Source organism: Raphanus sativus, unplaced genomic scaffold (genome assembly GCF_000801105.2).
Source record: "Raphanus sativus cultivar WK10039 unplaced genomic scaffold, ASM80110v3 Scaffold2612, whole genome shotgun sequence".
Classification (NCBI taxonomy): domain Eukaryota; kingdom Viridiplantae; phylum Streptophyta; class Magnoliopsida; order Brassicales; family Brassicaceae; genus Raphanus; species Raphanus sativus.
This window is the reverse complement of record NW_026617920.1, coordinates 1-12,537: the sequence shown is the minus strand read 5'-3', so window position 1 is coordinate 12,537 and position 12,537 is coordinate 1. Positions and strand designations below refer to the sequence as shown.

The following is a 12,537-nucleotide window of genomic DNA, read 5'->3' as shown; positions in this document are numbered from 1 at the left end:
TGAAAATAAATATAATTTATATTAGAATTGTAAAGTGACATTCTTTGTGTAACAAAAAAATAGTTAGAATGATATTTGTTATAAAACAGATGGGCTATATGATCTCTTGAAAAAGTTAGTGCTTATTGCAAACTTGGATACAGCTCAAGGGTCTCTGCCGCTGATGTTGTGTACACAGTGCTTCTTGAATCGTTTCATGGATCAGGTGGCTCCTCTGCTTCACGACAGTTTGGAGAAAAGCTTATGATGCTTTGTCATTGAACAATCTTGATAAGCTTCGTTCCGGGATGCAGCAAGCAATCAAAGTTCAAAGAGCGATTCTAAGACAAGGAAGCGCAGCAATCACCAAAACAGGATGCATCAGAAGTGGAAGGAAGTTCAGATGGGTGAAGGTTGAGGATTCATTTTATGCTAAGTATTTGGGATATCCTCAGGCTTTGACCAAGTTCTTTACTCTGTTTCTCTGTTTTTTATTTATCTCATATTGTTTGGAATTTTACGAGACTTTGTAATAGGCAGAATCTGTTATCAAAATCATGTATCTTGTTTAATCAAATAACCTAAGAGGTTTATGTGAAACTGGTTGGTCCCCTGACTCGTATGGTGTTACTAGAAAATGAGACAAGCTTAGAAACTTAAAACAAAATGGCTTAGAGATCATCTATCTAGAGGGATCCTTTCTCCACAGGGTTGTCCCACGGTTGATCTCTTGACCAAATCCAGATGACCTCAGGAGATGTAAGAACTGCCTATCGTAGTAATCAGTCGACTTTTATGTGACAACCTGTCCTGCGGAACCACCCGTCCGTAGACCCAAGCTCACAGCGCTGCAGCGCACCGACCCCAACCCCTCTATTATGAGATCTCACTATCTCCATAATTAGGTTGTTGGTGAGACTCGAACCCAGGTCCTCACCCTTTAACAGCATTCCCACAGGACAAGCTGTCACCAATTGATGACTTTTTTTTGTGACAACCCGTCCCGTGGAACACCTGCCCATAGACCCCAGGCTCACAGCGCTGCAGCGCACCGACCCCAACCCCTCCATTATGAGATCTCACTATCTCCATAATTAGGTTGTTGGTGAGACTCGAACCCAGGTCCTCACCCTTTAACAGCATTCTCACAGGACAAGCTGTCACCAATTGACCTTGAGCCTGGGGTCCATAGGCAGGTGTTCCACGGGACGGGTTGTCACATCATGTGTGCATGATGTTGCAGAGCCATTTGTCCCATCAATCTCTGAGGTGGTGAGTGAATCCACAACATCGTCTTGTTGACATTCTCTTCTGTAATCCAGTGTTCATGCGTGTCTACAGTATCTTGAGTTATGCTCTGCCATTAACAGGAAACAATATCTCATACGATGATTACTGAAGTTCCAACTTTTAAAAAGAACCTGACGACACTAACCTCAAGGAGCCATCCAATATAGGTGACAATTATTGACATGCTGGTTCATGTCCAGATCAGCTCGTCTTGGCTGCAGAAAAACATGCTTACAAAGTCCTTTAAGAATCTTATAGTTCTACTGTTTTTCTACTTTGAAGCCCAATGATTGAGTACTGAGCCGGATCTTTGAGTTTGGGGATTTTCTTCAAGATTCTGTTATTTCTCTTCAGGAACTGCTAATTCAAAAAGATATACATAAAACAGAGTAATTGGCGTTTCATGGGGATAACGATTTACATGGACCAGCAAGCATTGCATCGCAAAGTTCCCTTTACCTGGTTTCTTTAGGACAGAACACCAAGTGCTCGTCCCTAACATCATCAGACACTTTCTGAAGCCTCCTTGTGTCTCGCTTCAACATCACCCACTTGCTGAAAAGGTAACTAACACATAGAGAAAACAAATCTTGACAGTCCCATAAATCCAAGTAACCGAAACTCACATCTTTTAAACATAATACATTCCAATATTCACGTCTAAGTAAAAGTCCATTGCACAAACCAACGGAGAAAGCTAACAATGATGAAAAGGAAACCTTGTAGCACGGCCGGTGATTTTACCAGCAGTAACGTCCTTAAGAATTCAATCACGCCTTGTCCCGTTCATTCCTTCACCCTGACACCAGTAGTAACGTCCTTTGTACAGGCTGACGTATCAGAATCAGAGAACTCTACTTTATATAGTAAGAAAATTAAGTTCTAATTTAGCTTAAGAAAATAGCTTTCCCTACAAATTATATATTAGTGCTACTGTTGATTTTTATTTTCATATATGTTTTTTTTGCTAAAATTTTATGATCTATAGTTTAATTTTTTTCATATATGTTGACAGTGTCAGCTTAATTGGCCTAAGTATTCTCAATCCCTACAAAAAAATGAAAAAAAGTATTTTTCAAAAATAATCTACCGATTTCATTGACTTTGTTGAATTGGCCACACCGTACAATTTTAATCTGTTTGTTTTTTAACCTTGTATGTTAACATAAAGATCTATTTTTAGTATGCTTTCAGTATATACTACCTCCGTTCCTGAAAATATAATTTTTTAGATTTTAGTTTTGTTCCATAATGATAGACTTTTCTATATTTTTAAAGTACTTTTGATACTTTTAAACACACATTAATTAAAAACAATTGAATTGACTAAATATTATTGGTTTATAGTTATGAGAAAGTGTATAATAAATATAAATAAAAAGTTTAATTGAAAACATTGATTGTTTTCTTAATATGCGTGAATTGTCTAGAAATTTTTATTTTTAGGAACGAAAAGAGTATAAGATTTGCATGGAAAACGAAGAAAACACATTCTTTACACATAACAAAAACAATCTTTTTTATCAATTTCTTAAATCATGAAGTATGTTATTTCAGTTGTTGTTCTGTGCGTTCTCATGTCTCACGTTTCGAATATAGCCCAAGGTAATATATTATTTATTGTTTTCATTTGATTCTATATCTGAAAATTGTGAAATTATTGATTATTCCTGGCGTTGAACAAAAAGAGCAAATTACAAAATGATTATCTTATCAATTGTTATTGAGTAAGTTACATAAAAAGACACATTGTAATTTTTCTTTTCCCTAAAGGACACATTGTTTAGTTGACACACTTTGTGTGGACAGCTGTATTATTTTGGACATAAATGACCTTGCTTTTTGTGCAAATGAAAGAACGTTTGTTTTAGGTAAGCAACGATCATCTAACTAAGTTTGCTTTCTGTTGCAATCAATGCAATAGTTATTACGAGAAAATGTTGGTATATTGTTTATGTGAGTTGTTTATAGGCTTAGGATTTTTTTTACTACAAAAAAATCTAACAGTTGTGAAAAAAGCTTGCTTTTCATGAGTAGTTATAAGTAGATTGTCCAATTAATCTGTTCATTTCTGAAATATGATTTTGATTATTTTGTTTCTTAAGTGCAGATGGATGAGATGTATATAACTCGTGATACATAATGAGTCTATGGTTTCGGAGGTAAGTGTGTTGTGGACAAGAGAAAGATGCGTGGACGGAAGATATGTGGTTGAGCGATGTGTGGATGGGAGACGCGTGGACATGAGATGCATGGACGGGAGATGTGTGGAGCCACTTACACTACCGCTTCCTCCACCTAATCCACCACCATTTCCTCCACTCGAGTAGCCACCTCCACCAACAACCACCATTGTATCCACACTCACGTCTTCCACCATCGCCTCCATAATCACCACCGCCTTCTGCTGCGGTATCCACCACTTCCTCCACCGTATCCACCACCGCTGTATCCACCACCATCTCCTCCACTCAAGTAGCCACTTCCACCAACCACCACCATTGTATCCACACTCACGGCTTCCACCACCGCCTCCCACTGCAGTATCCACTGTTTCCTCCACCGTATCCACCACCACTGCATTCACCTCCATCTCCTCCACTCGAGTAGCCACCTTCACCAATCACGACCACTGTATCCACGCTCACGTCTTCCACCTTTGCCTCCATAACCACCACCGCCTCCATTGCGGTATCCACCGCTTTCTCAACCACGACTTCTATCGTAACCGCCATCGTTTTCACGGGGCTGAGCTTTGTTCATAGTGGAGATTGAGATTGATGAATAAAGATCGAGATTCCGAGATTGAGAAATAGATATTGAGATCGAGAAGTAGAGATTGAGATTCTGAGGTCGGAATATAGATATCGAGAAAGGGGAAAGTGAGAAAGGGTATTAGGGATAGTTTATGATGGAGAAGATTAGGGTTCAATCTCTTTAACATCTCATGTCTGAGTTCGATATATGGATCTAGAAGATGTGAGGGGAGAAAAAGTTTTCACGATTTTGTATAAAGTGAAGAGATAAGGTTTGATTATTAGTTAGAGAAAAATAAATATTTTATTTGTTTAAAAAGTAAATAAGTAGATCGCTTTGATTAGTTAGAAGAAAAAGTAACGAGATACATCATTTTTTTTTCAGTTGGAGGTTATCCTGGTAAATTTGTAATGAAAAAGTGTGTTAAAGACTCAATGTATCTTTTAGTAAAATTAGAAACTCAACTTGTGTCTCCAAGCGTAAATTTCTCATCGTTATTTAGCCAATGATTTTATCAAATACTAACTTTATTTTGTTTATTTTTGTTGGTCTCCGGAAAATAATTAAAGTGAATGGCCTAGACCCTTTGTGTAAATGGTACAGTCGAGGTCCTGGAAAATGCAGCCCTGATGGAAACATGAAGTGCCATGCCGAAGTACAGGTAGAACGCACAAATCAAAAATTTGAGCGTTGCGAGTGTAGAAACCATATTATTAAAAAGAAAGACCATCATGACTGCAATTGTTTTGTTAAGCCTCCTTGTCGTCAACCGTAAAGACAAGAAGACTGCTTTTGTTATACAAAACCTCTCAGTCCATAATACACCATTACAAATCAAATAGATTTACCAATAGATAAGAGAGGAGAGTTTTTATGCTAATATATATCGTTTAAAATATATTGCCAGTCTATATGATTCTAAATGTAATTGTTTTTACTATAGGAATTAATAAATTTATGAAGTAATTATTTCAAAAATATTTGTATCACAGAAAGATATTTTTCAGTTTATTAGATATTTTTTATATCATCTTTCATTCCGTTGGAGTTTGTATAATCCATAAAATAATATTACAAAATCAGATATTACAAAACAAATAAAGACTAGAAAAAGTAAAAGACGACATGAAAATCTATTATAATAAAGTTGTTTTTTCTCTCTTTTTAGATAACCAACTCAACAAAAAATGTACCAAATTTTGATATATGTTATAAATTTTTAAAATTGAATAAAATTTCCCATATTATTAATTTCCTTAATGTTTAGATCAAATCTAACAAAACATTTAATAACCAATAAATACTTTATAATTAGTACTCTATTCTCAGTTTAACCAAATTTTTCACATCAATCATTATTGTATATAGATAAATGTGAAAACTAAAAAATCTTATGTCGTTAATTCCAAAAAAACTCTTCAAACACAAATTCAACATTGATAAAAATTAAAAATATAAATATTTGTACAATTTTAAAAGAGACGCAATATAAAATAATCTGAAAAGGTAATAAATGTAGAAATGAAACTATATGTTCTAAAATAAGACAAATATACCAAAATATCTACACCTTCAAATGAAAATAGTCACAATAAAACTCCTAAAACTATATCAATAATCTTATTATAAAACTTAGTTTACGCAACAAAACTAAAACCAAATATCATAGCATTAAATAATTCAACAGAAAATAAGAAAATAAAAAACAACTCACACATAATATATAATGAAACATTTCAAAATAAAACAAGTATTAACAAAATATCTACTAGAATAAATTTCTCTGCGTGAATCGTAGACCAACTATTAGAGAGAAAAATACTAACAGATTCAAAAACCAATATATAAGATGGAAAAATAATCCATGATTTATGTATTGTATTTAAACAGTAATTTCAAGAATTTTTATTTTACTTACCTTTATAACAAAAGTAGAACAAAAAATGAAAATATAAGATAATTACATTAATTTAAAAGGAACATTACAAGCATGTACTGATTTAACAAGAACAACGAAAATAAATACTGAAGATTAATATTTTAAATTGCAAGTAACTTATCTTTAAAAGTATATATATTACAATTAAAATATTATTTTATTCTTTTTTTTTATTTGTTCAATCCGCCGGTAATCCTTGTCTACTAAAGGAGGTTATTAGATAAATAGAGGCACAAAAGATGCGAAAGAATGCTGACAAGAAAAAAAGATGCGTAAGAATGGATTACATCAACACCGGAGCAAAAAACATCTACAACGAGAAGTCCAAAGCTCTGGAAAATGAAAACGTCCTCCAACAGTGTGGCTGTGTGGGTCATATGCAATTATGATGCATCCCACCATCAAGGAATCAACGATTCAGGCGTGGGTTTGATCGTTCCTAATAGTAATGGTGCGTTCATGGAGTGTGGAATGGGAGAATTTCAGGGAAGAGAAACTGCAGCACAAGCAAAATTGACAGCTTTCGTATGGGCTATGCAAGCATACTAAAGTGTTATCTGTAGTGGACAATGAAACAAACCAACAACATATAGTCAGTTTATATACGATACGGTCCTGGCAGGGCCAGCTCAAGAGATTTATGGGTTTTAGTGCAAAAAACAATTTTGGACCATTAAAATAAATATTGACTTAATTTTTTAATAATTTTTTTTTTAAAACAAATATTATAAGTAATGTTTTCTAAAATTTGTGATAAAAATAGAAATTTATATAAAATATTTTACGCCTTTTATATATATATATTATAATATAAAATTACATATATTTTTAAAATTAAACTTTCAACTACTAAAAAATAGGGAGACGTCGAATTAGATCCGGGGTGACTGCACAGTTTGCCCCCCATTAAGTCGGCCCTGGTTTGCTGGCATAGTCATTATTCTCAGATTTCTTTCAACTTCAATAACATATTAAGTATTGTTGTGCAGATCTTTCCGCATGTAAATCTATTGTATCACATATACCATGGAGCATTATGAAATATGCTCTGACCATCCATGGCTAGTTAGTCTTTCACGACTGCTCATTTGGTCCATGGATCCTATTCTGACGGATGTTATGTTAATTTTTGGAGACTTGAAAGTGTTATTTGTCGACTATGCAATCATCATATAATATGTGTCCGTATTTTGATCTCACTCATACAATATCTCGTCCGTTCTTCGCTAATTCAGATAAAGAACATTTAACCGTAGAATTATAAGCTGATATGTGACCGTAAAAGTAAGTGCACTTTGATAATATATAGCTAAATCAATTATATTAAACTTTTTCTTATACCAACAATCGGATGTTACATTTCGATCGTACTCCTTCCTTTCTAAAAACATTTGTAATATCGGGTGTTGATAATTAATAAAATGATTAGTCGACGATTACTTAACAATTTCTATGAATCCAGTCGTGAAGCCATTTGATCCAATAATAAATACATGATACTTTGGCCATTCAGAAGACTTAGATAATGCTTCCTAGACAGATTTTGAATCAACCGGAACTATCACATTGTTAAGTAAAATTCCCGACAACTTTGGAGAACATAGACCACATATCTTATGCGTTTGGTAAGGCTTTCAGAAAAGCAGCTCAAGAGAGTAGAACTGATTACTTTCATGAGCTGTTGAGTCTTCATGGATCGTCTTAGATGCTTATGCGGTAAACTCTTTCATGATTAGATTAAATGAGAAGCTTGGCATAGGACTCTCAAGGTATCTTTACTCTGTTTTTCTTTTACCAATCATCTGTTTTCTACTTATTTTTCAATCTGTTTGAAATTCATGAGACTTTGTAATCGGCATAATCTGTTATCAATCATGTAACTTGTTTAATCAAATAACCAAAGAGGTTTACGTGAAATGATGGTCCCTTGGCTCGTATGGTGTTATTAAAATGGCATAGAGATTGTCTATCTGAAGGGCTTCTTCTCCACATGGTTGTCCCACGGTTGATCTCCTGACCATCTCCAGACAACCTTAGGAGATGTAAGAACTGGCTACCGTTGTGGCTTTGTGTGCCTGATGTTGCAGAGCCATTCTTTGAGGTGGTGAGTGAATCCACACACATCGTATTGCTGACATTCTCGTCTGTAATCCAGAGTTATGACCTGAAGTTCGTGCGTGTCTACAATCTCTTGAGGTATGCTCTAACAATACCAGGAAACAAAGTCATATAATTACTGAAGTTCTTATTAAAAAAGAACCTGATGACACTAACCTCAAGAAGCCATCCAATATATGTGACATTATTGACATGATGGTTCATGTCGAGATCAGCTCGTCTTGGCTACAAAGAAAAACATGATTATAAAGTCCTTTAGGAGTGTTGAGTCCTACAAAGAATCTTATTCTTAAAAAAGAAAAAAGAATCTTATTCTTCTATTTTATACCTTAAGTCCAATGATTGAGTATTGAGCCTGATCTTCGAGTTTGGGGATTTTCTTCAAGCTTCGGTTATTTCCTCCTCAGGAAATGCTAATCTACAAAGATATACATAAAACAGAGTAGTTGGCATTTCATGAATATAACGATATGATTTGACCAGCAAGCATTGCATTGACCTGGACACAAGTTCCTTTTACCTGGGTTCTTTAGGACAGAACATCAAGTGCTCGTCCCGAACATCATCAGAAACTTTCTGAAGCCGTCTTGTGACTCGGTTCATCATCACCCACTTGCTGAAACGGTAATACAGACAACATAACAAATCAGGACAGTCCCATAAATTCAAGTAAACTGAAACTTTAATTTCATTGCACAAACCAATGGAGAAAGCTAACAATGATGAAAAGGAAACCTTGTAGCACGGCCAGTGATTTCACCCAGTAAGCAACGTCCTTAAGAATCCAATCACGCCTTGTCCCGATCCTTCCTTCACTCTGACACCATGTCTCTATCTCAACCACATCACCCCTGCAACCAAAATTTTCAATAAGTACGCTCATTTGTTGTGTCATCAAAACATAGACAGAAAAGAAAAAAAAACAATACCAAGCTGGATATTTGTAGATCTCAATGTGCATTCTGGAAGTGACCCAAATGAGATTCAGTTTCCTCATGGTTGGTGTTGTCGCAAACCCATCAGTCGAAAACCCAATGCTCTGAAACTGATTACATCCCACCTCCTAAATACATTAAACCAACATCTTGTTTTTAAAATATTGACCAATCAGATTCATACATATTGATAGTTTCAAACTATCTACAATCGAACCTGCAAAAGATTGGCAATGGTTTGGACCGTAGCGGTTTTGTTACTCTGCACTTCGTGGGATCTGACTATGAACTTCTCCTTGTACGACAAACCATCCTCCGTCAAGCTACCCAACCGGAGCCGACCCGCGAATGTGCCTAAACCTTGTTCTGCTCGAATCACACTTTCTTGATCAGCAGATACAGCCGCCCGCAGAGGATTCAAACCCGTTTTCCTATTCTCAGAACAAGAGACGGAGGAGACGGTTCTCCCATGAACCGGATCCGATTGATGATAATGCGAGGAGAAGCTCTGTAACTTATCAGTCGCGTGTAAGTTACACGAGAGCTTCAACATGTTTTGCAATAGAAGGAAATGAAACAGAGCAGAAGTACAGTACAATGAGCTAAAAAAAAACAATTTTAATATATTATTCCATTTTTTTTTCCAAAGTACAGTAGTTTTATAACACATTTAGTTTCACTTCCATCTAATTTCATTTTTAGTAAAAAAACAACAAAAAAAAAATTTCTTATTTTTATTCTATTGTAGAATAGAAAATGTAGTAAAGCTGGATAAATTTTAATTTTATTGCAAACTCTATTTTGGAGGGTAAAATTTAAACGTCGTTGGAAATAATTTTAGCCGGGATAAAAGTTTACATGTTCTTTTAATCAAATTTCAGATCTGGTACATAAACACTAACTGGCAAGTGGCAATGTGAATGAAAAGTTCGATAAAATTTATATCCAAACTCATTTTAGTTTGACTATCGTATTTAGTTTAACATTAAAATTTTGGAAAAAATGGTTACCGACATTACTGTTTCCACCATTAACAATCATTTGAGATGTATTCGGCCGCGTACACGATCCAGACACACTCCATTAATAGCTACAATTTGAATGTAACTGTAAGTAAGTAAGGCACAAGCGCACTCTCTCTCAAAATGGCTAATCACCACCGACTCTTACGCGGCGGCGGATCTCCGTCGATTAGACTCAGACTCACAGCTTTCTTCGCCACTCTTGCACTCTCCCTCTTCGCTCTCTCGTTCCTCTTCGCTTCAGACTCTAACGACTCACCTGATCTCCGCCTTCCCGTAAGTTCTCTCAGATTCATCCTGTTTCCACCTCCGATTTGTGACCATTTTTTGTGGAAATTATAGGGTGTCGGATACTCAAACGGAGTCGGATCCGTTAGAAGATCCATTTTAGATATCAAATCGGATCCTCTCAAGCCACGCCTCCTCCAGATCCGGAAACAAGCCGAAGACCACAGATCCTTAGCCCTAGCCTACGCCTCCTACGCTCGAAAACTCAAGCTCGAGAACTCGAAGCTCGTGAGGATCTTCGCGGATCTCTCGAGAAACTACACAGATCTGATCAACAAACCTTCCTACCGATCCCTCCACGACTCCTCCTCCGACGGATCCTCCATCGACGAATCCACGCTCCGCCAGTTCGAGAAAGAGGTGAAAGAGCGGATCAAGATGACTCGCCAGGTGATCGCCGAGGCCAAGGAATCCTTCGACAACCAGCTCAAGATCCAGAAGCTCAAGGAACACCATCTTCGCCGTCAACGAGCAGCTCACCAGCGCCAAGAAGCAAGGCGCGTTCTCCAGCCTCATCGCCGCGAAATCGATCCCTAAAGGATTGCACTGCCTCGCCATGAGGCTGATGGAGGAGAGGATCGCTCATCCGGAGAAGTACACCGACAAAGATAAACGGGCGGAGCTGGAGGATCCGAGTCTTTACCATTACGCGATCTTCTCGGATAACGTGATTGCAGCTTCGGTGGTGGTGAACTCCGCTGTGAAGAAGCCCAAGGAGCCGTGGAAGCACGTGTTCCACGTGGTGACTGATAAGATGAACCTAGAGCGATGCAGGTTATGTTTAAGCTCAAGGAGTACAAAGGAGCTCACGTGGAAGTGAAAGCCGTGGAGGACTACACGTTCTTGAACTCTTCTTACGTTCCCGTCTTGAAGCAGCTTGAGTCTTCGAATCTTCAGAAGTTCTATTTCGAGAATAAGCTCGAGAACGCGACGAAGGATACTACCAACATGAAGTTAGGAACCCGAAGTATCTGTCTATATTGAACCACTTGAGGTTTTATCTGCCTGAGATGTACCCGAAGCTGCATAGGATACTTTTCTTGGACGACGACGTGGTTGTGCAGAAGGATTAACGGGGCTTTGGGAGATTGATATGGATGGGAAAGTGAACGGAAGCTGTGGAGACTTGTTTCGGCTCGTTCCATCGGTATGCTCAGTACATGAACTTCTCCCATCCTTTGATCAAGAGAAGTTTAATCCCAAGGCATGCGCGTGGGCTTATGGGATGAACTTCTTTGATCTCGATGCTTGGAGAAGAGAGAAGTGCACTGAAGAGTATCACTACTGGGCAAAACCTGGTAAAACAAAAAAAAAAAATTGTGATACGGTTTGACGTTTTGACGAGACTGTAGTTTTGACTTGTTTTGTATGAAACTGCAGAACGAGAACAGGGCTCTGTGGAAGCTGGGGACGTTACCACCGGGGCTGATCACGTTTTACTCGACCACGAAGCCGCTGGACAAATCGTGGCATGTGCTTGGACTTGGTTACAACCCGAGCATTAGTATGGAGGAGATCCGTAACGCTGCGGTGGTACACTTCAACGGTAATATGAAGCCGTGGCTGGACATAGCTATGAACCAGTTTAGGCCGCTTTGGACCAAACACGTTGACTACGACTTGGAGTTTGTCCAGGCCTTGCAATTTCGGCCACTGAACTATGGTGGATTAATTTTCTCTCTATGAAATTTGTAACTTAGTTTTGTTCTGTCTGTTTTTATTTATATATTTTTGAGGGGGAATTAGAATAATTGTATTTTGTTCAGAGCTGTCGTAATTCTATGGCAACCTATAATCAAAGCTTTTATACTATATATATTATGGTTACCTCATTATGCAATTTAATTGTGAGCCTAGCTAATAGCTAATTCAACAGTCCTATTATGCTTAGACTTTCAATTAGAAACTTAGAAAGAGAAGTGATGATCTCTGTTGTGTCACGCTGAAGTTTCAAGTTGAAGCTTTCATATCACAATACAAATAGTTAAAAGGAAAAGAAGACTATTCTTGGGTATATTGATACTCCTAAAACTTCTCTAATCATTCTTAAGACAAGAAAGCAGGAAAAGGCAGAAAGAAAGAAACATGTTAGATTGTTTTACCATTCTACTTTGACGAAAATACAAAACAAAATGTATTCATGTGTGCCGATCTAAACCGGCATCTTCAGTACGAGCTGACCCTCCATAACACTGAAACATATAATAAA

The 12,537-nt window shown here is 37.1% G+C and overlaps 3 pseudogenes; 1 reads left to right on the top strand and 2 right to left on the bottom strand.

The window, feature by feature from the left end:
- Window positions 1–428: 428 nt before the first annotated feature.
- On the bottom strand, window positions 429–3,649 carry LOC130505824 (oleoyl-acyl carrier protein thioesterase 1, chloroplastic-like; annotated as a pseudogene).
- Window positions 3,650–7,837: 4,188 nt separating this feature from the next.
- Window positions 7,838–9,590, bottom strand: LOC130505823 (oleoyl-acyl carrier protein thioesterase 1, chloroplastic-like; annotated as a pseudogene).
- A 543-nt stretch (window positions 9,591–10,133) lies between these two features.
- LOC130505822 (galacturonosyltransferase 8-like) lies at window positions 10,134–12,014 on the top strand (annotated as a pseudogene).
- Window positions 12,015–12,537: the final 523 nt, after the last annotated feature.